Genomic DNA, 26839 nt, shown 5'->3' with positions numbered 1-26839 from the left:
GTAGACTTAATGGTGGTCCCTAAGAATTATATCTGTATCTTCATCTCTACAACCTAAGAAATTGACCTCATTTGGGAAGAGAATCTCTGCAGATGTAAGTACCTAAGGATAAAATCATCCTCATCAGGGAAACACATGAAAAGTGTCTTTATAGGAAACACATAGAAGAAAGACAGACACAGAGGAGTATGCAAGGATGAAAGTCAGATCTAATACATTCTAGGAGAAAACTGGAGCTACCATGTCCTAAAAGACAAGTAAGTATGGTCCCTTAGAGACTTGGGAATGACAGTCTCACCAAAATGCCTTGTGTTTCTGTTCTTTAAAAATGGGGGGGGGTACACTTCTAGTGGTTAAAAGCATCACATCTGCAATGATTTGCTATAGTAGCTGTAACAAACAAACCCAAATACTATGTTAAACATTATCATTTTCTCTGAATTCAAAACCTGGGTCACAGGAAGTAGGCACCAAAGATCAGTTTCTTGTATATAGCAATTTTAGTCGAACACTAAAAGAATATTGGACAAAATGTCTGGTGTTTATCCAAAAATAATTTTCTTTCAAGCTAATCCAGATTTTGGGGGAGTCCTGGCCTGGTTTCACAGACTTTGAATTCTGGGTCTTAAGTTGAAAGCAATGCCCTTTTTTGACTGCCACAAGAGGTAACTGAGAGAGAATAAAAGGGAGTAAAGAGGAGTCTTTCTCTTCAAATGAGTTTTAGACTTTTATGTAGGTTGGATGTTTCTGACCATGGGAATATTTTGACATTTGACACCTGGGGCATTTAAAAAGACTTTCATTGTCTGGTTCTCTATTCTCGAATTTTAAGCCAAGACAAAACATACAGGAAGGGTGAAATTGCTATTATCCTTCAGGAAATAGGAGACACAGTCTTCTTCATGCATTTAAATAGGCTCCTCCATATTTTTTACACATTTCTAAGGCCAACAATAAGGACTAGAAATGATACCTCCCTGTTAAAATCATCATAAATTCCCAAGCAAGAAAAGCATCCCTTGTAACTGCAGGTAAAAATTAGACATTCCTACTTTCAATTTATCCTCACAATAGCCTACCTAGTGTGGTAGTTAAACATTGTTTTTGAACTCTTGATAGCTGGAGAACTGGTGTCAAAACGTTTTCCTCCAAACTGACCAAAACCTCTGGTAGGAGAGCTCTGCCTCACAGACCTGCATATTATGAGTCCAGGTCCTAAGCATTAGTTCACTCATGCTACTCAGTTGTTAATAAAATAAAACCTTCAGACTCCACTTCTCCTAAATTGAAAACAGAAGTGAACTAGTACCATAAGATCTGTAGGTGTAAATGTTTGCAGGAGCACAGGACACCAGTTTGTAGGAGCACAGGACACCAGTGACATTCCCTTCCCACTCTCTAATAGGTAGCATCACTTAGGGTGTTAGCCTATTTTTATTTCCCTCTTAGAATGCAGCTTAGCCTGTGGTAGTAACGTAGCATTTGCAAGTATCCCAGCATGGATTTGCCAGTGACATTTTAAAATGATGGGACATGAGGTTTCTGGAGAACACTAGGTATGATCTTAATGACAATGAAAGTGTGAGAAAGGTTGATGGATGTCTTAGGGTTTTTATTGCTATGAAGAGACACCATGACCATGACAACTCTTATAAAGCAAAAACATTTAATTAGGGTGGCTTGCTTATAGTTTCAGAGATTTAGTCCATTATTATCATGACAAGTGTTACAATATGACATGAAGTGGGACCTTTAGTGGGTCCCAGTGGTGGGTGAGGGACAAAGGGCAGGTGGGATACAGAGACCTGCAGATGTAACTTATGTGGAAAGATTATTGAGGGACATAAGGGAGTAAGGAAAGGGAAGAGAGAAGAAACAGAGAGAAAAGAGAGAGGGGAGACACAGAGAGAAAGACAGAGAGGGCTGCTTCCTTGGAGAAACAGCAGAAAGAGAAATTAGGTGGAGTTTTTCTCTTAAAGAGACCTCCACGGCTGGATACAGAGCTGGGGTACTGCTTGCCGTGTGCAGAGGCACTGTGCCAGGTTCCCAGGGGTGGGGACAGGTTTGCCTGGATTATTACAGCAGGGATCATGGTGGCATGCAGGCAGACATGATGCTGGAGAAATAGCTGAGAGTCTTACATCTTGAAGGCAACAGGAAGTTGACGGAGACACTAGCTGATATCCTGAGCAGAGGAAACCTCAAAACCTGCTCCCACAGTGATATACTTCTCCAACAAGGCCATACCCATTCCAACAAAGCCATACCTCCTTATAATGCCACACCCTATGAGAGTAGGGGGTCTGTCACGTTTGAACTATCACAATGGACATGCTAATCAAGATACAAAGAAGGGAAGCATTACTCTGAAATGTGTTCTCACAAAACTTGGAGAAGCCAGAGTCACAGTGTCGGGCAGGGGACTCCAGCTGATGGAGGCATATTTTCATCCAAATACTTTATTCTGGGTATTAAAATGTGGCCATGAAGCATTTTTGGTGCCTTCTAGGTCATACCTTGACTAGTGACAATACTGCTGCTCTTGGTATGATTCCCAACTCCCTCAGGCTTGCCATTGGCACACACCTGGCTGAATCACAAATGTCATTCTTTTTTATCTCTGTGCCATAGGACTTTTTCTGGTCACTGCAGTTTCCTCAGCCAGGCCTGGTCAACCTGTGAATAGAAACTAATAAGAACTAATACATAAATAGCTCTAATTCTTCAAAATCTCAGGTAGCCCAGGCTAGCCACTACTTCACAATGCTCTCCTCCCGAAAATACTCATACCCTTCCCATCACCCTCACCGTTTTGGTGTTTTTTGTGAACAACTCCAAATAAACACATGCTTGTCTCAAAGTTTGCTTCCAGGAAGCCAAGCCAAAATGATTTCACAGTTACTTGTGGCCAAAGACTCTCTGCTTAAATGACTCTTGTTCATCCAAAGGCTTGTTCTGTCACAGCATTAGCTCATCCTTCCAAAAAAGGACCAGCCATGATACACGCATGGTTTAGATACATATTTTTGTCTTAGTTTATGATGTAATTGCTAATCTAAAAATATTTCTAGGTCAAGCATTTTTAATGCAGGAACAACAGTGTTTCAGGCTGCCAGTGTAGAATCAGCGGAAGCCTGGAGAAGCATTTAAATCTCCATACTCAAGAAGAGATAATGGGTATTCCTACCTTATCTCTAAATACCAACAGAGCCAAGTGGGGAATGCATGTTTTCACCATTCACCTCAACATCAGTGAGATGATGTCAATAAATCCTTATCAAAACACTGGATTTTTGTAGGACTGTTAATCTTCTATTCAGAATACTAAGAGAGTTGTTTGTGTGTATATGTGTGGGTGTTGTTGTTTGTTTGCTTGCTTTAGTCTTGACATACAAAATGCAGTATCTTTTTTAAAACTAAAGGAGAAAAAGACAGCAACACCAAGATCGTTCTGATAGTAGGATTGCCTGACAAACAGCCTTTCTAAGAGGGCTTTCCTGGGGGAAGGGGAGATGGATCATTTGGCGTTTGCCACAGAAGCATAAGAACTCATGCTTAATCCTATGATCTTGTCATAGTGGCACACACCAGACTAGTAAAACCAGGACTGAAGATGTAAGAACAGGGTCATGCTGACCATGTACTCTAGCCAATTGACAAGACCAAGGTCAGTAACAGACTATGTCTCAAAAAATAAGGGGAGTCAGATGTTGGTGGCGCATGCCTTTAATCTCAGCACTCAGGTTGCAGAGGCAGGTGGATCTCTGTGAGTTCAAGGCCAGCCTGGTCTACAGAGCGAGTTCCAGGACAGCCTCCAAAACAATACAGAGAAACCCTGTCTCCAAAAAAAAAAAAAAAAAAAGGGAGACCAGGCTGATCTCGAACTCTCAGAGATCCTCCTGCTTCTGCCTCCCGATTGCTGGGATTAAAGGCGTGCACCACCACTGACCGGCTAAAGGCTGATTTTTTCACCACTAAAATAAAAAAGTAATGAATTTGAAGATGAAACAACGTAAATCACCAAATCAGAACATCAAAGGCCAAAGAGAACTTCAATTACAAAAGAACAGAACCTCTTAGGGACATGCAGTATTCCAGGAAAATTGTTCACATTATACCTTCAAAACCAGAGAGACTAAAAGGAATACAAATGAGGAAGACTTCCTTTGACTCTAAACCACAAACTTAAAAGATAAAGATGGAAGCAATGACCCTAAACCAGAAAAGATTCATACAGTCAAACTTCCGAAGACTAAAATCACAAAGAATGTCTTCTGGTGACTGTGCTTAGTTCTTGGTCTATTGGTTGAACTCCATTTTTTCCAGGTGTCTCAGCTGGTTTAAGTCGTTAGGCAGCTTATATATGCTTGAAGACAGAGGAGCCTTGTAAATCCAGTCAGTTTGGGGGATTTCCTTGAAGCCTTCGAGTTGTTTGCTTCTGAGTTTTAGATGTTTCCTTTAGGCCATCAGTTGTTTTGCCTCCCTGTAACAGTTTATCACTGAGGTAGAAGGTTTCAATCCAAGAAGAAACTTCTAAACAAACCTTGGTTGTTTGGAAGTTATTTGTTCTTTTCTTTCTCCCCTATTCATACTGGGTTGGCTGCTAATTTACTGCATTGGAAATAGTGGATCTCTTTCTAGGTCTCCTTTGTTCATCTTTTCATCACTGGAAAGTTGTTCTTTCCTGTTTTCTTTCAATGGAAACTATCTTTCCTTTTTCCTCTGCATATAGCATTCCTTCAGGAGTTACCATCAGTGATGGATTGGTGGCCATGAGCTGAATTCACAAGAGTTTGGAACTGTCTGTTTCTCCATCAATTTTAAAAGAAAGCTTTGCTAGGTATGATAATCTTTATTTACTTTCCTGGTTGGAATATGTCATTCCATACTTTCTTAGCTTTTAAGGCTATTGATGAACCATCTGGTATAATTCTGACATTTCTTTTGTTGCAAGTGAGTTGGTACTTTTCCCTCACAGCTTTTAACTTTGTTTCTTTGTCTTGTACTTTTGATACACGTGCCACCGTAGGGTCTCTAGTTTTTCCTTTTTGCGGTTCTAAATGCTACTTGTGTTCAAATGTCAATGTCTTTCTCTCTATTTGGGGATTTTTCTATTATAATTTCAAATAAATTCTGCCTTTGCTTTCTATATGAACCCTTTCTTCTTCCCACGTGAATATGTAGGTTTTGTTTCTTGATCATCTCATTGTTCTTAGATATTCTAGGCATACTTAGTATTTTCTTTATTGATGGTCTAGTTGAGTTTTCCTCAATCTCCTCCTTAGTCCTTGAAAAATGTCTGCCTGGTCAGATGTACGCCTGTGCCTATCATTTGATTAGCTGAGCCCTCATTTCTGACACTTCTTTATTTTTTTTCCCTTCAAAAGTCTCAAATTGCTTGCTGAATTTTCTTTCTATGTCACCAGCTCCTTCATGCATATTGCTCATTTACTCATCCACTTTGGAAACTTCCTTTCCTGTGTTTGTGATTTTCATCTCCAGCATCTCCCTTGCTTCATCCATGCTTCTGTTCGTGGGGTCATTGATAACTTCTCCCTATAAATCTGTGAACTCTTCCTCAGACATTTAGCCACCCAGACTCAAAGCAGATGGGTTAGGGATTGTGGAGGGATTGTGTTGCCTGGTTTCTGATTTATGACTCACATGTCTGTTGACTTAAAGATTTCTTCCTGATTTACTTAGTGATGAAAGGTTCAGGCATTACTCTGGCCTGCCCTGTTACCTGGCAGGATGCACTCAGGCAACACTCTGGCCAGCCCAGAGTTCCGTGAGAACCACGCAGGTGCAAAGGACCCCTTTAAAGGACTGACCCCTGCCCGTTTACGCTCTCTTGCTCTTACTCTCTTTCCCTCTTACACTCTTACTCTCATCTTACTCTGTCTCTCTGTCTCTCTGATATCTTATCTCTCTCTCTCTCTGCTCTGCAGGGGTTGGTTACCTCTCACCCCCCTTTTCCCTCCCCGTCCACCAATAAACTCCACGTGGGATCGTTGAGTCGAGGTTTGTGTCTCCTTACTGGATAAACCTAAACATTTTAACAACAAGTGATCTTAGCACAATACTCCCCAGAAAGGAGAACACAAACTCCTCTAACATTGACAATGTCAAACCAGGTAAGATGAAAACACATTTAAAACTGATCAAAACCAACTAATATACCAGCAGTAGTCACAAAACACAAAACATATCTTAAAATCTACAGTAAACCAAGAATTTTCATTTTATGTCTCCTTTTCATGAGGCCTTCATTCAGTCTTCTTGTTTGTTTTCTGTAGGGATGATCTGTGTTATTTGTTGATCTGTGAATATTGTCAGTCTCTTTTCTCATTCTGCAAACTCTATTTTCTCTTAACATTGGCTGTGAGCATGAGTACACACAGAGCACAATTTCCCATCCCAGGTGTATTACTTTACTCATTGCTACCCCCAAATATCTTTCAAAAGGCAAGTCTAGGGAGGATTTGCTTTGGACTTTGGTTTAAAGAGGATACAATCTATGGTGGATGAGAAGGCATGATGACTGTGACGGAAGTGACTGGTCATAATGATGGTTGGAACTTGAGTGATCATGGTCTGCTGCATGCCAGTGTATCAAGAAGCTCAGAGAGGCTGTGGAGGAAATCAGAGCTGAGAGACAATCTCCAAAGCCTCTCCTCAAGAGATCTTCTTCCTTCAGAGAGGCCTCAGCTCCTACATGTCCCACAACCTTCTACAAACATAACAATCCACTGGTGCTTAAGTGTTTAGATACACTAATTTGTGGCAGACATCTCACTTTCAAACCACAACTAACAGGGATGGAGAGTGTAGCAAGCCTCTGGTGTGTTTGCAGCTACAGCGCTACCATACTTTACAATGACCCAAGGCAAAGGGAGAAGGGTGTAAAATGAAGACAAAGAGAGCAGCTCATTCTTACAAGGAGAATGGTGTTTTTTATTAGAAGGGTAGAGCCTTAAATACCAAAGGCAGGCATGGTGGAAAATCCCCAAGGGTAGAAGCCTAGGTTCCCAGGGCCCACCAGCAAAAGATGGGCCCCAAACAGGAATTAGCATTTAGACAAAGGATGGAAAACAGGAATTTGCAAGCAGGCATTACTGGGAGGAGGGGATGAGAAGTGTTTAGCTAAAAGCTCCTAGGGGTCAGCAGACAAAGCCCCATGGGGGAAGAGTGCAACAGCGAGACCAATGAACTATCTTGTTTGCATAATCTTGGTGTAGTTTGGGAAGAAGGAAGTCCACCACGGAAGTAAAGGATTAGCCTTAGATCAGCTTTGAGGTGATGTGTCAGTACCAAGAAGGGTCCCGAAGCACCAGTGATTGTTCACTGCAGGCATTTCACTGACAGAGAAGCAGATAGTGCTTGGAGGGGTTGCAACACAGAGAGATGTCTTAAAACAAGGCACTGTGATTTCCTATTGAAATCTCTCAAACTGTGAACAAGTGTCCTCGGTGCTTATTTAGAGTCATCTTTCTCTTATGGTTAGTTGTTGTTGAAGCTGCCATGTTAAATGACCTGTCAGCACTTTGTGTTTTCCTGTTACAAGAGCATCTTAGCAGCCGGGAGCCAAGAATACCACAAAGTCACACCACACAACAAACCTCACACAACAGATTTATTGGGGAGAAGAATAGAGAGGCAGCTGTCTCCAAATGTGAAAAGAGATGGCAGAGAGCTGAGAGGAGGGGCAGGCTTTTGAGGAGGGTGTGGCTGCCGGTTAGTCAAACATGGGTGGTTTGCTGATGGGGAAGCAGAACAGCTAGAAGTATTGCTTGGTCCTTAGCTCTGAAACATTTTTTGGACTTCAATGCTGAGTCACAGGGAAGGGGACATGGTTTCCAAGTCTCAAATCTCAGGGGCAGGCCAGGGGTGGAATGATTTTTCACTGGCCTGTTACCCTGCACACACTACGACGGTACTGCTACACACAAAAAGGCTGCAATGTGCTTGCTGGAGATAGCATATATGTTAGATAAGCTTCACCCAGTCAGAAGCTACAGTGATGCTGGCTGAGAGCTTTTCGATTTAAATGAAACAACCACACGCTAAATGAGGGAGCCCTAACCGAAACTCAGATCAAACAAGAATATCTATTGACTCATGGGAAACACACCTCTACTTCCTCTAACAATACCAGCTCAGTATACAGGAACTCAGGATTCCCAGGGACTTTCCAGAATACAACCACCTGAAATAGTGGGGAATCCACTATAGTCATTTCAGAAGTAGTGCAAATAAATTAGAAAGAGCAGTATTTTTACTTCGTCCTTTAGTCTCCTACGACTTAGTAATGTGTATGTATTGAAAGGTAGCTTGACAGGTCCCAATCATGTTGAACTTTGGAAGCTTTATTTCTAGTTCACTTAGATTTTCCACATCATGTTTTACCACAATGAATCCTGGAAACACAATCTTCCGGAGATGTGACATCACCAATAAAATGAGGTACCATGTAATGCTGAGGCTGTCAAACTCCATAAGCCCAATGACAGACCAGGTAATCTCTGTTTCCCTCAGAACTGTGAAGTTCCTGGCAGCAGCTCACTGAGCTAAACGACAGAGCTAAAAAGAACAGACTAAGGTGAATACTTACGGGTTCACTAGTGACTATTATTCCTAGTTCAAAAAGAAATTGTGTGTTTTTGAGAAATGGCAAAAGCATGACTGTAAATAACTTTTGAAGTAGCAGATGAAAACTTTCAGGCCCACCTGGTGGTAGTTAGGGTTTTTTGTCACCGTAAGAAATACCAAGTTCAGCCGGGCGCGGTGGCGCACGCCTGTAGTCCCAGCTACTCGGGAGGCTGAGACAGGAGGATCGCTTGAGTCCAGGAGTTCTGGGCTGTAGTGCGCTATGCTAATCGGGTGTCCGCACTAAGTTCGGCATCAATATGGTGACCTCCCGGGAGCGGGGGGGGGGGGGGGGGGAACCAGGTTGCCTAAGGAGTGGTGAACCGGCCCAGGTCGGAAACGGAGCAGGTCAAGAAATACCAAGTTCAGCAATAGTGGTGCACCTCTTTAATCCCAACACTGAGGAGGCAGAGACGGGTGAATCCTTATGAATTTGAGGTTAGCCTGGTCTACAGAGCTAGTTCTAGGACAACCAAGGGGTACACAGAGAAACTCTGTCTTGAAAAACAAAGCAAAACAAAAAAACACCTGAGAAGAGTCAACCCATAATGAGAAAGGTTCAAGCTGGCTATTATTTCAGAGGCTTCAGGAAATAGTTATTTGGCCCAATGACTTTTGGGGCAGTGACAAGGCAGTACTTCATGACAGAAGCATGTAGCACAAGAAACATGTTGGCCTGAGATCAGAAAAAGAAAGGGGAGTTGCGGGGTCATAATGTCTTCTTCAAGAGCAAGCCACCACATTCTTCCCACTAGGTCCTTCCTCTTAAAGGTTTCACCACCTCCTAACCATGTTATAGTGAGTTTTGAACAACCACACTCACCCTAGACTTTTGGAGAACATTTCCAAGCCATGGCACTCTTCTAGTTTGCCTTCCTAATGCTGTGATGAAAATGTCATGACCAAAAACAATTTGAGGAGTAAAGGACATATTTGGCTTACAGGATATATTAGTGTTTCTATTACTGCAGTGAAACACCATGACCAAAAGGCAAATTGACGAGGAAAGGGTTTACTCAGCTTACCCTTTAGCTACTGAAGGAAGTCAAGGACAGGAACCCAAACATAACAAGATCTCGGAGACAGGACCTGATGCAGAGGCCGTGGAGGGGAGCTGCTTACTGGCTTGCTTCTTACAGCTTGCTCATCCACCTTCTTATAGCATCCAGGACCAACAGCCCAGGCATGGCACCACCCACGATGGGCTTGGCCCTCCTCCACTGATCACTAAATGAGAAATGTCTTATAGCTGGATCTCAAGGAGGCATTTCCTCAGTTGAGGCTCCTTCCTCTGGGATGACTCTAGCTTGTGTCAAGTTGACACACAAGTGGCCTAGCATTGAGCAGAGGCAAGACAAAACTTAAGACGTAAATTAGAGACAGTAACTGAAGCAGAAACCATGGAGGAACACTGCTTGCTGACTTTTTCCCTCTGCCTTGCTTGGCTACATTTCTTATTAAACATGGTACCACCTGCCTATGGGTGACACCAACCCACAGTGAGCTAAGCTGTCCTACTTCATTTAGCAACTAAGAAAAAGCCACACGGACATGTCCATAGCCCAGGGTGGAAGCAATTCCTCAACTGAGACTCCTCAGATTCCCACTTCCCACATATTCCAATTTGTATCAAGTTGCCAAAAACTAGCCAGTACAGGCTCTCTGTTAAAGTACCTAAGTTTTATTCCTAAAGTAAAAGAGAGCTTCTTAGAAAATAGTAAAGATTAGCAAATTGGTGTGTTTATATAAGATGTAGGTATAGCTACAGAAACATATAACTGGATCATGTTTGTACAGTATTATATTTAGGAGACCAATCTGGTCATAATGGAGAATGGGAGGAAAATTAATGGTAAGGATATGGGGACATACGGTTATTTCAGTGTAAGATAAGAATTTCTTGCAAAATGTAGGAAGAAGACAGTTCTTTTTTTTTGTGGGAATTTAGGACTTGAGGGATATAGTGGGTGTTGGGGAGGAAGGATTGTACTTGTCCTTCAGATCTTCATTTTCTAGCTCCTATACCTTGATCGAAGCAATGCTGTCAGTCAAGCTCCTATGATTCACCTCTAGGATCCTTTTCATGCTTATACGCCAGGATGGAAAACTTAAACCCCAGTTGCTACCCTGATCCAGCTTCTTTCAAGCCATGACTGTTGAACGCTGCTGGTGTCCATGCCTGATTTTCTACTCTGTTCAATGCCAATCCACGCAGAGCACTAATGGCCTCTCACACCACTCCTCTTCGAGCGCTAAGGGCCCAAGCTCGCCACTTCCGGGCTTTTTGTCAGCTTTTCTCTTCCGTTCAAGCATCTTGAAATTAAATGCGTTGCTTCATGCTAAACATATCTGTCACTATTTGTAAGATGAACACACAAAGTAACAGTTACAGCACACCCTCCTTTGGGACTATGACCCTGCCCATTCAAAGGATTTCTTGTGGGAACAGCAAATTGGGGTCAGGGCAAAGACTTTGTATCTCAGTTATAACTCAAGGAGTTCTAAGGCTCTCAGGAGGCACTTGTCCTCAGGCATGTGGCTTGAGGAGAGATCATTGGACAGTCCAGACAAGTGAACGTCATCTTAGGATATCTTGATTGGTGTGCTCCATATGGGTCATTCAGAGGACACCTCCACACCGAGAGGACCTTCCCTCTGTGTGATGGGTTACAGAAAACATTGCTTCAGAGAAAACTGAGGAAGGAAGTCAGATTTGACCAGCCAAGTCAGTTTAAGCAAGCCACCATGTGTCTGGCTGGAAAGTAAGTGGTCTCTGAAAACAGAGTTCATAGTGATCATTCCTTCAACAACAGGGGGCCTCTTCACCTGTATTAACGTTAGCAGAGAATCGAGAGGTAGAAGAATGTATGTCAGAGTACTTAAAGTTTATGGATTTCTGGAGCTGGAAATCTAGAGATGGTTCAGGAGGTAAAGGGTCCTTTTGCAGGGGACCTAGTTTTGGTCCCCAGCATCTGCACTGACTGTCCCTCCAGCTCCAAGGGACCTACAGGCTGCATTTGTTCATGCATCTACAGAGATACACACATGTACCCATAGCTGAAGATGAAATCTTTTAAAAGGATGCTTTTCCTTACAATACATAATGTCAATGAGCATCTGTTCTCAGTGCCCCTTGAAGCTTTCTCCCTTCCAATGCCCGGCAACCTGGCCCCCTTGTGTTTTGCTTTACCACCTTTTACCTTCTGTGGTCAGCCTTTAAAAGTGCAGCCACATGCCCACTCCCAGTAATCCTAGCTCCTCCTCATGTGCTTGTTTTCTATGTGGCTTGTTTTTTTATTACCAATTGACTTGACATATAGTTTATATTTATTTACTTATTCTGTGTCCACCCCCCGCCATACACACACTCAAGACTATCTGGCCCACAAGGACTGGAGGTTTCTCACTATATTTTCATCATTGTACGTGATTATATATATATATAATATATACATATATATTATATATATATTACCTAGAAAAAGTCCCAGCATAGAGAAAACATTCAATAAATATTTAGTGTGGCCACACTGACGCTAAACACAACCTCAAACAGGCACTGTGGACCACAGTGGTGTGCTTTAAAAGATCTTACCGTTGTTTGAGGTATCAGTTAAGTTTTCTGTGTTTCTCTCAGGATGAAATGTGAAGCAGGAGAAGAATCTCTGCTCAAGGAGGTGGAAGGCAGACAGAGGAGGAAGAGGAGGGTAAAACCCAGGTGGGGTGAGAGTGGCCTGAGCACGGGATCTGAGGGGACATGAGGAAGAAGGGAGAGAAAAGGGCCACCGAGGGCCAATGGCAAGGGCTTTACTCACATATCAAAGGGTTTTGTTTTATCCAAACTGAGACAGCAGGAGCTCAGGCTATTTGGATAGCCAGGGACCCACAGGATACTAGAACACATCAGGGAAGAGTGGGCTGTCACGCACATTGGTTCTCCAACTCGCTCACTTCCACCATCCTTGCCACTCTGAAAACTATTGAGGACCCCAAAGCACTTCCGTTTGTGCACTATCTATTGACGTCTGCTTCATTTGAAATTACAACTGGGATGTTTGAGACACACACAATTCCTTTAAAACTGTTAGGCTGGCTGAATGTGACGGGTGCATGCCTGTGACCCTAGCTACTTGAGAAGCTGAGGAAGAAGGCTGAACCATCAACGCCTTACAGGACAATTTAGAGGGGCCATGCCTTAATTAACTAACTAAATGAAACAAACAAACAAATAAATAAATAAAAAATGCTAAGGAGGTAGTTCAGCTGCGTTTCCTAGTATGTGTGAGACCCTGTGTTCAAACTTCAGTACTACAAAAAAGCAATAAAAATAGCCATAAGCTCTCAATATTAGTTGCGAACATTTAAAAATGAAAACCTAAGTGTATGTTTCAGAAGTTTAGTCACATGAATCATGTTGCTTTATATTTCTGCCAGTCATCTTCATAACTGGGTTTTAAAACATGGGTAGACTTTAATGGTTGCTTTGGAAACTAATGTACAGCAATATCACGTGTCACACAGCATACTGAAACTTTCCCCACGCACTCATAAGAGAGGGAAAGCATTAAATACCATGCAGTATTACCATGGCACCCTTTACCTGCATAGGCTCTTCTCCAAGATACTGACTAGGTCTCTAAAACCACATATAGTACCAAACCCTATATATTATGTGTGGGGACACCAGACCTTGAGCAGAAACCCATTTCCCCTTCGGCCTGGGAGCAGGCATCTATGTAATGTTTACTGAAAACAATTCAGTGCTTTAGGTAGGTAGTGCTCAGATAGGGCTTGCTCACTGAAATACCATGCCTTTCACACCCCCTACGGCTAGATGCCTCTTCCTGTTTCCCTGTGGTGTCTCCCTGATTCTGGGGCCGGAGATTAGACCACCAGCCAGGAGGAAAGAATGGTATGTAGATGAATGGCAGAAGTCCTTAAAAAGGGAAGCTCCTTTTTCTTAGAGAGACTTCTCCTGAGACTTCTCTCTCCTAAGCGGACTGGGGTCTCCTCCTAAGCTGACTTGGGAAGCATAAAGTTTTCTTAAAGCAACCGACCGGTCTCTGTGTCATCTATCCCTACCACCTCGCTACATTCTCGGATGCAGGCCGCACAGCAGGTGTGACAATTATGTTTATTCCTAGTCATACATACCTATGACAAGCTTAAAGTATAAATTAGCCACAGTAAGAAACTAACTAAAAAATAAAATAGGACAATTATGATTAACACACTGCAGGAACAGTTAAGAGTTGCTTATTTCTGTAACTATTCAATTAGAGTTTTCTGACCTAAGAATGACTGCAGGTAATGGAGACCTCAGAATGTGAAGCCACAGATAAGGGGTTTTGTTGTGCTACAAGAATAACACTAGTGAGCAGATCCTAAGGACCTGAGGATACTGAGCCACAATTTCGGGCAATGGTTCTCAAACTGTGCGTCATGACCCTTTTTGGGTCACACTACCCTTTCACGGGGTCACCTAAGACCATCAGACAATGCAAATATTTACAGAATGGTTCACAACGGTAGCAAAATTACAGTTATGAAGTAGCATTAAACATGAGGAACTGTATTAAAGGGTTGCAACATTAGGAAGGTTGAGAACCAGTGCTCTGGTGATGAGAAGATGTCTGGGAAAACCAACTTATCTGCAACAGAAGCCCAGGCATACACCATTGCACTGTGCCTTCTGTGAATATGGTCCTACGTGGGGAATTTTAAAAAGGCAAATCGTGGATGTGTCATCCTTTTATTGTTTCTCAATGATGGAATAGGTGGGAGCATCCTTTACAATCCACATATGCTAGAAAGTGAAACGGGAACTCATAGAGCTAGCCTCTTCAGAACAAATTACCCCCATGTGTCTTATCAACATTGCCACCTTAAGCTACAGTTGAACTAAAAGAACCGAAGAGGATAGATAGAGCCTGTCCCTGTGGTTCTAAATAGTCTTACCTTCCACATGATAATCGGTATCGGTTCCCTTCATGCAAGTCACTCAGAAATTTAAACATTACAACACGTGTGCCGTATAGAAACCACTTACATTGATACTGCCTGTTGGCTTGTTTTAGTATTCACCTTTAGAGACAGGCAGCCACTCTACAGCCCTAGCTTTCCTTATATCCATGAAAATTGCTATACCATAGCTGGGATTACAGGAGTAGGTCAAGCAGGTGATTCTTTAGGAAATTTGTGATGTTTGGAAGAAAGGCATAGCTGTCTGAGCTACACTGTTCCATGTGTAACTTACCATCAGTCTCAATCACGGAGGGATACTCACTGGAAGATGAATTGATTTTAAGTTATTAGCTGAGACCTTGGACTGTACAAAGGACTCAAGCTACAGAAGAAGCGTATCAGGCAAATTAGCATTTCTCTTTTCAAAGTGTGTAGGGCTTATTTTTTTAATTGGCCCAAAGTTTCCACTTTGTGTTCATGCCTCTGAAGTCTTAAATTAGTGCCATTATTATCCATTAGTTTCTATAATGAAAGCTATTTTGTATCATTTCTATCTGTGACTGAACAAAATTTAAATTGCTGTAGGATTTAGACTTCTGAAATGGCATGGTGTTTTCAGCTCCACAGCAATCAGGTGTCAGGACAGGCCGCTTCAACTCAGAACGATTAGTGTTTTGTGAGGGATGGAAGAGAAATTGCTTGGCTAATCAAGGGAAAATCAACCAGCAGTCAAGGTGAGTTTTAATTAATTACAATGCCCGCTCGCTAAAGAGAGGCCTTTGAGAAGGTAATCAAAGGAACAGCACATATAGGTGTTTATTCTCTTAAGATAATGTTTCAGACAGAAATGTCTCCATTGGTCTTCAGACCATCTCCAGACAGTCCCGAGATGTGCTTCTGTTGATTTTCTAATTAGCATCCTCTCTGTTGTGTGGGAATATACCAAAATCATCCAACAAAGACCAACTAGGGTCTAGGTTTTAACGTGTCTTGCCGTGGGCAGGAAAGTAGACTACCACCCTGGGTGTGCTCCAGGGGCTTAAAATTGACAGACAGGTAGGAGAGCTCCAGAGTGGAGGGAATAGGGGGCCTCGGGTGGGAGCTGGTGATAGCCTGGTGACCGGGACGCTGCAGGGTGATGTCTAGAAGTGAGTGTCCTGCTGAGGAGCACATGTCTGTCTGCCTCTTACCTGGATCAAATGAAACTAAGTGAGAGCAAACACGGGGACTGCCCATCTGCATTTCCAGATGTTACCCCTGGATCAGCTACAGTACTGACACCTGACAAGCAACCGCTGGCCTGGGTTAGGGATGGAACTTTCGTTGCTCTATAGCAAATCCCAGCACACATCCCTCTTACCTTCTCACTGTATTTTGGTATCTGCAGTCTGCGCTTTCTCCTGTCTTTCTAAGAACAGCTTCTGTTTATTGGTGGCCAAAATATTCTGCACTGGAGTAGGCACTTTGATGTCACCATCTTATTAAATCCTCTGAACTGCCTAAGGTGTGACGGTATTATTCTTACTTTACATTTTTGTTTGCTTTAATGGCTGAGCCATCTCTTCAGCCCTATTCTTACTTTGCAAATGGGGAACTGGCTTCAGAGCTCACTGTCTTGTCTGAGTGACCTACATTAAGAGACTATATTATCCAGGGAAACTCACACTCTATCCTGAGGCCTTTCACTGAAGACAAGAATACTTTCCTAATATGTCATGAAACAGAGCAGAAAAAAATTAAACTTTTCCCTCCTAGGGAAAAATGCTAGCGATACCGTGTGAAAGAAGAAGCAATGCAGAGAAGGACCAACGTGCAGGTGGATTCATGAAAGGAGACTAAAATAGCGTGGACTGAAGAGGAAGCAACCTCGAAGTCAGCTCACATAAAGTACCATTTCACTGGGAACTTGTGAGAGGCAATTCACTGTGGTGAGAAGAGACAGAGAATGTCTTATTCACAGAAAAATAGAGTTAACATTATCCACTGTTGGCGAAATAAGTACAACAGCCTTTTAGATGTGCTCAGAGGAAAATGATTCTCTGGACAGTTTCTGACCCAAAAGTAAAAACCAAAACAACAACAACAACAACAACATACACACACACACAAACCCATACGTACATCTGAGTCTACACTGTGAGGAAACAGGCTCAAACTGGGAGTTGCTGAGAAAATGGTTTGAATTTTTTCAATATTCCAAGATCAGGTACAGCAGGCACACTGAGGAAAAGCCCCACATGAGAGAGAATAAAGAGACAGAGAACCGAGGCATGAGGATGGCCCCAGTGGCCAATACTTGAGAAATGGAAAGTCTAATGACCTTGTCTGAAGAGTCTCATCAAGTACTGGATTATTGCACCGAGCTTCATAGAAACAGGTAATTATTATATATCTCCTTCTATTTGCAGGTGCGGAAGGGAACGCTGTTCTTAAGAAAGTCTAAAGAGTCCTTGGGGCAAAGGGACATGATACATATAGCTTACTTCCAACAGTTCAAGGATCAAGGATGACTCTAAATAGAGAGGAGGCTAAGTAACAAACAACATCTAAGAAGGTATGGATATTTTGGGAAATCCGAGTTACATCTTCTATTAATGTAATTTCATGTGGGTAAAAACATAACTTGTCAGAGGACTGCGGGAGTTATCCTTTAAAAGCCCTATATTTTTAGTGAACAGGTGCCATTATCATCGCCATGCAATTAATAAGGGACAGGGCCATCTCTATTTGGCCCTGGAGCCTGTCCTTGTCCCTAGTCCTTCACACCCTCACTCCATCTTTCAGACTTTTCACAACCCAGTGAGATAATTCATGGAAAGGTTTATATGAAGTATGAAATGCCAAGCCTTGGTGAGTGATGGGGAGCTTGTGAGTGAGCACAGCTACTTCTGCAAAATGATTACATGACCTTCACCCAGACAGCTAAGTGAGTTGTGGAAGTTCAAGGTCAGAGACAAAACACACCTTCCAATTTTCAGCCCCATCTGCTGACCTTGGAACTGCGAAAGAGTCTGGGCTCTTTCTTTCTGCCATGTTTCTCCATGCCTGTTTGGTGATGCGCCTTGAGGCTGAGCTGTGACTCCACAACTCTGCTGGTGGCTGGCTTCTGCAAGGCAAGAGCTGACTGGAGGCTGGCAAGCCTGAAGGCCACCAATGGCATCTGTGCGTCATCTCTCCCACAGCTGATGCTGCAGATGGCATCTCTCTTGCATCTGATTCAAAGACTTATTTTCCTTCCCTGCCTGAAACACAGGCAGAAAGGTAGACAGGGGATCTCAGGTAACCCAGGGACTTGGTTCCTACATACACCTAAACAGAGACTCTAAGGCTGTTTCTTCATAATGGGGAATCTCTACTTGCTTGACAATACTTCTGAGAGTTTTAAATTTTATTTTAGTTTTTGAATTAAAATGATTACATCATTTCCTCCTTCCCTCCAGCTTTTCCCATATACCTACCCCTTCTCTCTCGCAGATTCATGGCCTCTTTTTCTTTGATATAAGTATATAAGTATATAAGACCTACATTTATCTGTTGGTATAAGGATACATACTTAGAATGAAGTTCATGATTGTGCTGATTTAGTAAACTGGCAGTTGTAGGTTGCCTCCAAGATTCACAACATCACTACCCCTGGTGGTTGGCGAGATTTCCAGTACTAGGTGTGATTTCAGTCTCAGTGGTTTTACCTTTTCTTTTTCTGTGGCGGCTTACACACTGAGAAAAGAAATTGCAAAAGGTACTCGAAGATGGAAAGACCTCCCATGTTCATGGACTGGTAGAGTTAATACTGGGGAAATGACCATCTTACCAAAAGCAATCTATCGACTCAGTGTAAGCCCGGTCAAAATTCCAATGCAATTCTTCACAGAAATTGAAGATACCATGTTAAATTTCAAATGAAATACAAGAGACCCAGAATAGGCAAATAATCCCAAACAATAAAAAGCTGCTGGAGGTACCTTCATCCCAGATTCCAAGTTATCCTATAGAGCTACAGTAATAAAAAAAAAAAAAAAACAGCATTGTGTTGGCAAAAAACAGACACATTGAGGACCATATATAAGCCCAAACCCACACAGCCTCCTGTTTTTAAACGAAGAGTCCAACAATGCATACTGGAGGACAGGCAGCATCTTCAACAAACGGCACTGGCCAAACAAGACGGCTACATGGAGAATGAAATAAGTTCCTTCCCTCACGAATTTCAACACCACTGGGATCAAGGACCTCGATACCAGATACTCCAAATCTGTTAAAGAAGGAAGTACAAAACTACTTGGACTCATTGGCACAGGAAAGGACTTTCTGAACAGGACTTGATAGTGCAAGCATTAATATCAGCAACAGAAAAATGGAACCAAGTGAAACCAGAAAGCTTCTGCTCAGCAAAGGATACCAGAGAATAAGCATCCTAATGAATGGGGAAAAAGTCATTACCAGCTATGCAATTTACAAACAGTCTCTAGAACATACAAAGAACTGAAAAACCCCAAAATTAAGATAACAAACAACCCAATCAAAAATGGAACAGAACCGAGAGTTTTCAGAAGATGAAATATTAATGATCTAGAAATAGTGTAGTGCCAATAATAAAAACCCAGAGACAGATATTGGGGTTGAACCTGAAGATTAGAAGAGCAAAGCAACCAGGCACTTGCTCTCATCTCTACCTCAGACAAAATGGGTGATCCTGTCTCCCACGAATTCTTAGATTGAATCTGACCGCATCTGTCTCCTTCCATCTTATATTCCTCTCTAGTACTGGGATTAAAGGCCTGCACCACCACCGCCCAGCTTCTATGGTTAACTAGTGTGGCTGCTGAGGTTAAAAGTGTGTACCACTACCGCCTGGCCTCTATGGCTGTAGCTAGTTTTGCATTCTGATCTGCAGGAAGGCTTCATTATATCATAAACAAAATATTATCACAAAATAGTTTTTTTGGTGTTCAACATGCTTAGACATTAAAGAATTACAAATTAAAACTGATTTTAAATTTCATCTCATTCCATTCAGAAATGCTAAAGTTAAAAAAAATGATAACGCGCTGGTGTGGATATGGGGAAAAGGAAACATTTAATCAGTGCTGGTGAGAGTGTAGCTTGTACAACCACTAAGGAAACCAGTGTGGTGCTTCATCAAGAAACTACTAATAGATCTGCCACATGATCTTGTTACACCACTCTTGGGAATATATCCGAAATACTGAATGTCTTACTAAGGAGGCAGGTAGCTCACTGTTGCTCCATTCACAACAGATCGGATACAAATAGCCTAGATATCCATCCAACTGGTGAATGTATAATTGAAATGTGGTACATTTACACAAGGGACTATCATTCAGCTATTAAGAAACAGGAAGTTATAAATTTGTGGGAAAGTACAGGGAGCCCACACAAGCATCCGGAGTGAGGTAACATAGACCTACAGAGACAAATGCTGCACACTTTTTCTCATTTGTGGATGCTAGCTTTAAATCTTTAGATATGTATGCTTCATTTGGAATACCATAGAGGTCAGAGAATTAGTAAAGGGTCCTAGGATTTAGGGGAGGGTGTTTAAGGGAAAGAAGAAAGAACATGTTGATTTAAAAAAGGGGATACGAATAAAGGAACAGGAAGGGTTAAATTGGGTGGAGTATGGGAGGGTAGTGTAGAAGAGGGAATATGCGGAGGGATAATTAACACTAAGGACCTCATGGAAAACCACTCCTGCAAATCTTCCTGTAATTTAACACACACACATATCTAAAAAGAGCTTAAACAGAGTTACCCTATAGTGAGGCCACAATGCCCCTTGAGACACCAATATGTAAAAAGCCCAGTGCCAACAACAGGTTTCCTCTTGGTCAGTGTTCTTGGTCAGTGAGGTCCCAGCGACCCTTAATATTACAGATTTTTTTCCTCCTCTGCTCTTGGTTCCAGTCCAGAACTTGATGATAAGACCCTACTGATGAAGGCACCACATACCTGAATCACAGAGTGTGTGGGAATCGAGCCAGTACTCAACTGTGCTTCAAGAGCCCAGTTGGAGAGTACCTGATAACAAACAGGGCAAGGGTGATGGAGGAAGCCTGAGTTCAACAGAGAACGCAAATGCAAGTTAGTAGAAGCATATACAGAAAGTGGATTTTTAAACGATTCCTGGCTCCGTTGCTGTTTGATTTTTCATTTGTACCTGAAAAGAATATGACAGTCGGCAGAGCTCTGCAGTAGACAGTCTGCTCTTGTTGAGAGTCCTTCTGAGCAGACCAACTAACGTGTGGGAAGTATTTCATTCACACACTCTGACAGAAGCCAGCATTGACTTACAGCCTTCTGCATACACTGCCTTTATGATTTGCCTGGGAAGCAACAGGTTGTCAGATATGCCCCCTTCATTTTCTACCTGGACCATAAATAATAAACTGAACCCACTTACATTTCTACAACAGAAACTTGCGTATTTGTCTCAAGCTGGGTAATTTCTCTACCGCCATAAAGTTCCTTGCTTTCTGGGCAGCAGCACCTTAACTGTTTTTAAAAGGTAGTCATGGAGCCATCGACTTTGGCAGCATTTTTGTAAAAACAGCAAGGTGGGGGCAAAACATACTCTCAGTCTCAAAGGAATGTGATTAGCGTTTTTAAAATTTTGTAGTAAAATCTTTTCATGATGCTACGATTGTAGTTTTTTATTACTCAATGCTACTATCGTGGGTTTTTTTTAATTACTCGAATTGATTTGCTGTTGACTTTAAGCTGTTGGCACATCGTACTGCACACCTTGACTGTACTTTCAAGACACAGCTTAGAGTCACAGTTCGCATCACCCCAGTGTCCCAAAATGTCCATCGTGGCAACTGGTGGAGAGGGCTAAAGCGTAGAATTAGCTATACCACATGTATTTCATCTATAAAAGATGCAGTTGTTAATCTGAGTGACGCATCGTCCCTTCAGGCAGTTCCTAGAAATTTGGAATGTCAGAAACAGTTAATAGAACTGGGGAAACTGAGTAAGCATCTCCCAGCTACACTTGATCCTACACAGTGCATTTTACTCTGTGGGTTTTAGTTCAATTCCGGTGATGTTTTAAATGTCTGTAAACTTCTGGATTGAGTTTGCTCATCTGTCGTGGTGCCTAGTCCCAAACACATAGTAGGCACACACACCAAAAAATCGACGAGACGAACCTTAAAACAATACATTCAGTGAAGAATTTGTCTCCAAAAAGCTCATCCTTGCAAGGACCGAGTCTGGAGGATTGGATTGATTTGACTGACCAAAGTCCCTCCGGGTACAATCAGTCTTGTTCCACCACGGCCCGTTGCCCTTGCCCTTTTCTAACTGTGCAAGAGAACTCGTAGGAACACCCACATCCAAGGGTGTAAAGTTCACAGAAGCATGTTTACCCGCAACCCGGGACAGCTGTGGCTGTCTTTGGAAAATAGGAGGGCCTCAGTGACAAATGGGCATTCCGCAAGTGAGCAGACAGACACACCCGATCTGCGGCTCCCGCAGCCCGGCTCCAGGTCACCCCTGCGCCCCGCTGGCAGTCCCGGGAGTCTCAGAGGCGAGAACTTGGCCACCCCTCCCAGGGTTGGACCGGTCTGTGTTGGTGGGCAAGTGGGGGGAGCTCGGAGTGGAAGGTGGCCCGTCCCTAAGTCCGTCCCTGCACAACTGGGCGCCTCTCAGTAGTGGCCAGAGTAAAGATGCAGGCGGCTTGAGCCGGCCGGAGCCTGAACAAAGAGAGCCAACGGCCCAGAGGATGCTGCTCTTCTCACGCCCCACCCAACGGGCCAGGGAACTGCCTGGCGTACAGGTTGCCCGGCGTTCACTCTGCAGAGGGTCGTGAGTTAAAGGCCAGCACACAAAGACTCACTTCCTTGGGGCCAGCCTCCCAGGCCGCCCGGCCCACTACTCGCGGCCGGTGGCATTCCTGCGGCCACCACCTGGACCCTCGCGCCCCCGGGTGCCAGATACGGGGGAGCAGAGGCCGTGTGGGGAGCCCGCGGAGCCGCTCGCCCGGTGGAGGCGGTGGCTGGGATTAGCACGCCTTTTTAGGCAGCCGCGCCGCCCCACGCAGCAGAGTCTGCAATCGCTGTGCGAGAGGCAGGCTCTGCGTCGCCAGAGCGTCCCCGCCTGCGCCGGCCGCCGGGCGAGCAGCGGGCCGGGGCGCGCGCGGGAGGCCGAGCAACTTCCCGGCGCCCAGTCGCTAGGTGAGCCCAGGCTGAAGACTGGAACCGGGAGGGAGGGGGTGCACGGGGCTCCGAGGCGGGGCAGCCTCCGATCACCGGCCCACGGGGCCACCAGCAACCGTGCCACAGCCGTGCAGGCTGGAACAATGAGGCGCGCGGCGCGGGGCTGAGCGGAGCCACGCATTGGCTGGGAGGCCGAGCTGCAGCGGGAGGCGACGCGGTCGCGCGCTGCCGGATAGGGGACCACGCCAGCACGGGGTCGCCTGAGCCCCCAGCGAGGCCGCGCTTCCCTGGGTTTCCGTGCGAGTGTGGGAGCGCGTGGTGCGCGCGCCCGTCCGCCCGCCCGCCCACCCGGCCGCGTGGCTGCCAGGGAATAAAATGTGACACGCACGAGTCTGACTTCAGCGCAGAGCACAGGCGTGGGGACAAGGTGAGTGAGTAGCGCGCGAGCGTGCGGGATCTGCGACCCGCCTTGTCCTGCTGGAATCGCCTTGACTGGTACGCTGAGCTACTCAGAGTTAGATGAGCTCAGCCAGCAGAAGCCAGCGTTGTGTTTGGAGAACAGGACACTCCGAAGAGGGTGAGCGAAGGGAAGGCTTGCGCTTTGGGGACAGGTGGACACAGTTCACTCTGGGGATCTGAAACTGTGCTTTGGTTTGATTTGATGTGATTTGGTTGCTGAAGGAAGTGGAGATTTTTATCAAATTCCCGGACCTGTCTTCATGCAAATTAGTGCTCCTACAGCTTAGAGAGCATCCTGATTTTTACCCTCTATGTCCTATGTGGTTATAATGTTTAGGTGCAGAGGGACCTTCGGGAGTGCCCCCCCTCCACACACACACCAATTCAGTGTTAATTTTTATGCACTTTACTGGCGAAAACTCCACGTTTGGGTTGTTTCACTTCCCACCGTGTAGAGTGGTTATGTGATGAATTCTTTTTAATACGGAATGTGACATCTATCTCCTTTGGACCTGATGGTACTAGTGCTCTGGGACAAGTAAAGTTAAACTCATGGTTCGACGCAAATGAGGCTTCCCAAAGAGCCGGATAGTGTGTTTGGAAAAGCTGTGCTTTCCAGGAATTTAAATGAGACTTTTGTGATTGCCTTCCAGCGTCTCCCCCTGTGTTTCTTGGGGGCAGAACTTCCAAAGCAGTGTTGGAATCCAAAATCACTGTGGAGTGAGGAATTATCTGTATCTGTATCTGCGTTTTGGTAAACTTTGAAGGGACGGTGGGAGATCCTGCTGAAAATGTGATGAGAAATAGATCGTATCATTGTCTCTTGGATTGCTGAGCATTCTGGTACATAGCGGGCAAACAGTGGTTCTCCTGCGAATTGCCTTTCTGTGTGAGGAGAATCCTAGGCTGATTTAAACACTGCACTTTACACACACACACACACACACACACACACACACACACAAAGAGCAGTTAGCTCTACAATCTTTATTTCTCATGGGAGTTACTTGATAGTTGACTTTAAAAAATTCTGATCAGTACTTTTTTTTACCATTTTGAAATACAGTGTATATCTTGGGGAGAATTTCAGTAGCAGAGTGGTGGCAAATTTAGGGTAACTTCTTTTCAAAGGAAAAACACCACGTGCCCATTTAGTTACTTTTACTATCACTATTTTTCTGGAACTGACAACCAATCCCCACCACCCCCCCCCCCATTTTGTTCTAATATGTTAGAAAAACTGTCAGCAAGGTGGTTGGGTATTGTAACAGAAGAAAAAGAGAAAAATAAAAATAGTAGATGGTTGGGTTATGAATTGTACAAGTCGCTGGGGTGAGGGGCCTCAGACATGCAGAGGTTGGTTGTCTGCTTCTCACAGCTGACAGAAATTGGAGCGTGCTGCATGCCCTTTTCTCATTGAAGATGATGTTTCCTGAGTTGTGAGCTAAATCCTCTCGGGGATTTTGACTTGGGTCTCCTCTCCTGACAGCTCCAAGCTGCACGGTTTAGAGTGCACAATTTAGAATTAAAGCTAAGGATGAAGACACACACCTGGAGGACCCAGACTGAGAGACTTTAGTAACTGGAAATGTGTGGGTAGTGGGTTATGCAGAAAGGGACCCTTGTCTGTGCTTAGTCCTGACCACGAAAACTAAGAGGAAATGGATTCAAGTTTCTGAGTGTGGTCACGCCAGTCGTCAGGACAGATCAGATGGAGTCGTGGTTGCAGAGATGTCTTATACATATGTCCTTGTTTCTAGGGCTCCTCCTCACCCTCATCCCCTTTTTCTTTCTCCTCCCTGCTGTTTTCTCCTCCTCTCCCTCCTTTTTTTTTTCTGAGATGTTTCTCTTTCTGAGCAGACCTCTTGCATACATACTAACTGAACTCTTATCCGCTAGTGCAGAATGTATCCAGCCATTTCTTGATAAGCACAGGCACACTAGGGCGGATGCAGCCCCTGCCTAGATAAATAAATCTCTGAGAAACTTGCAGACATTTATCCCTTGGGAAGTTCTTAATTAATCAGCAGGTCTGCTGCCTGGTTTCTGATACTTTGAATAAAAATATCTCATGCACGATAATGGGATGTCTTGTTTTAAACATGGGTCTCTCTTTAAGTGTACTGTACTATGGTGTGCCCTATCAGTTGTGCTTGGCCTCCATTGGGGTATTCTGGAGTATGACCTTAAAATTTAATTGCTTAGATTAATGTTTAATTCAGCTTGCTCAAATGTATAAGCAAAACAGAGTTCCTTTGTGGCACCTAGATGTTAAGTTTCAGGTGTTGTAAGCCATAAAACTGGAAACGAGCATGCTTTACCAATGATGAGAATCGTATAAGTATAAAAGAAACAGTTGCATGGAGGCAGACACTAATTTTGGAATCAGGCGAGAACAGGTGCACATTTACACAGAAATTTTCAGTTGATTTTAGCACCAACTATTGATGTCAGTGCCAAGGACTAAATGGGCTATGGGTGATGACCAGCTACTGTTAGCAGATGAACATACCTTCAGTGGGTAAAGCTTCTCCTTTGAAAGCCCACCACGTCCCACTTTTGAGAGATTTGTTTTTCACACATTGAGTGCAAAGACTACAGCACTGGGAGGGGACATGGATTTATTAGGCCTCTTATCAAATCTGAAGTTTATTATGATAAAAATTCCAAGAACCCCCTTCAGGGGATAGGGAACAGCTGCAGTGTGGACTATGTGCCTGGAACTTACCCAGCCTGTGGGATGCATTAAAATAGGCACTAGGATGCCCTGAGGCTTTGCAGGAGCTGGAGGTCTGGTCCAGCGCTGCCATTGATCCTAACCTGGCCACTTGGTAGAAGCTAGGTCTCAGCAGTGTCAACCACCATGTGCATTCCACACTGCTCCCCAGAACCAAGTGCTTCATAGTAAAGGGGGAGGGCGGAGATGGCTCTGTGATAGGAAATGACACCTGAGGCTTGCCCTGCACCTCTCAAGCTTGCTGCCTCCACACAACTGCTGTAAGCCTGTTCTGCCTCCTGCTGTCCCCTGTGTTTCTCTTTAGGGAAGAATTCCAAAGTCAAGGTACAGTTTGGCCCTAGAAAGATGGAAGAGTGTGAAGAAAGGGTTGACAATTTTGCACTGGGCTTTGCTGAAGAACAAAGTGATCAAGAAGGCTGGCAGTCAGTGGCCTCGCTGCGACTTATCCTGGAGAAAGTCTCCCTGCACCAGAGTCCAGGGCTGGAAAGGAAAAACAGGGACCAAATGTACAAGTTGACTTCCGGTGCTGGATTCTTAAGATCAGTAATTTAATGTTCTGGTGTACTTAAAATCGATTTTCCCTCCAGCCCCTAGAGAAGGTAGTAGTCCAAAGAATATAATAATAACAACTGATTTGCAGGTATCGTGTACTACACCCTGCCATTTGCTTTGCATAGATTATTTGAGTACACTTTAGCCATAAACCTAGGAAGTATTAATACTCCATTTTAACATTGAGAAGACTGAGCCTCAGAGAAAGTATAGTGCCCTGACAGAGTTGAGGAATCGGCCCAATGCTTATGCTCCTGGGCTGAGCTCCACTCTACAGAAGAACATGAATGACCACTGTCCTATG

At 43.9% G+C, this 26839-nt stretch overlaps 1 protein-coding gene and 1 long non-coding RNA gene across 2 annotated transcripts in view; one reads left to right on the top strand and one right to left on the bottom strand.

The window, feature by feature from the left end:
- The first annotated feature begins 22683 nt into the window (after positions 1-22683).
- The window catches only part of St6gal2 (ST6 beta-galactoside alpha-2,6-sialyltransferase 2), a 65992-nt gene continuing 61836 nt past the window's right edge, over positions 22684-26839 (top strand). Inside the window, 1 exon segment of the mRNA XM_040729410.1 lies at positions 22684-22805. The gene's annotated coding sequence lies outside the window, so the exon portion shown is untranslated.
- Positions 25848-26839, bottom strand: part of LOC121133286 — a 32210-nt gene continuing 31218 nt past the window's right edge. Inside the window, exon 3 of the long non-coding RNA XR_005870106.1 lies at positions 25848-26463. This is a non-coding gene — a long non-coding RNA (uncharacterized LOC121133286). The remainder of the gene's footprint in view (positions 26464-26839) is intronic.

The sequence above is a fragment of the Mesocricetus auratus genome, unplaced genomic scaffold, assembly GCF_017639785.1.
Source record: "Mesocricetus auratus isolate SY011 unplaced genomic scaffold, BCM_Maur_2.0 Super-Scaffold_100021, whole genome shotgun sequence".
Classification (NCBI taxonomy): Eukaryota; Metazoa; Chordata; class Mammalia; order Rodentia; family Cricetidae; genus Mesocricetus; species Mesocricetus auratus.
This window is presented reverse-complemented; position numbering and strand designations above follow the sequence as displayed.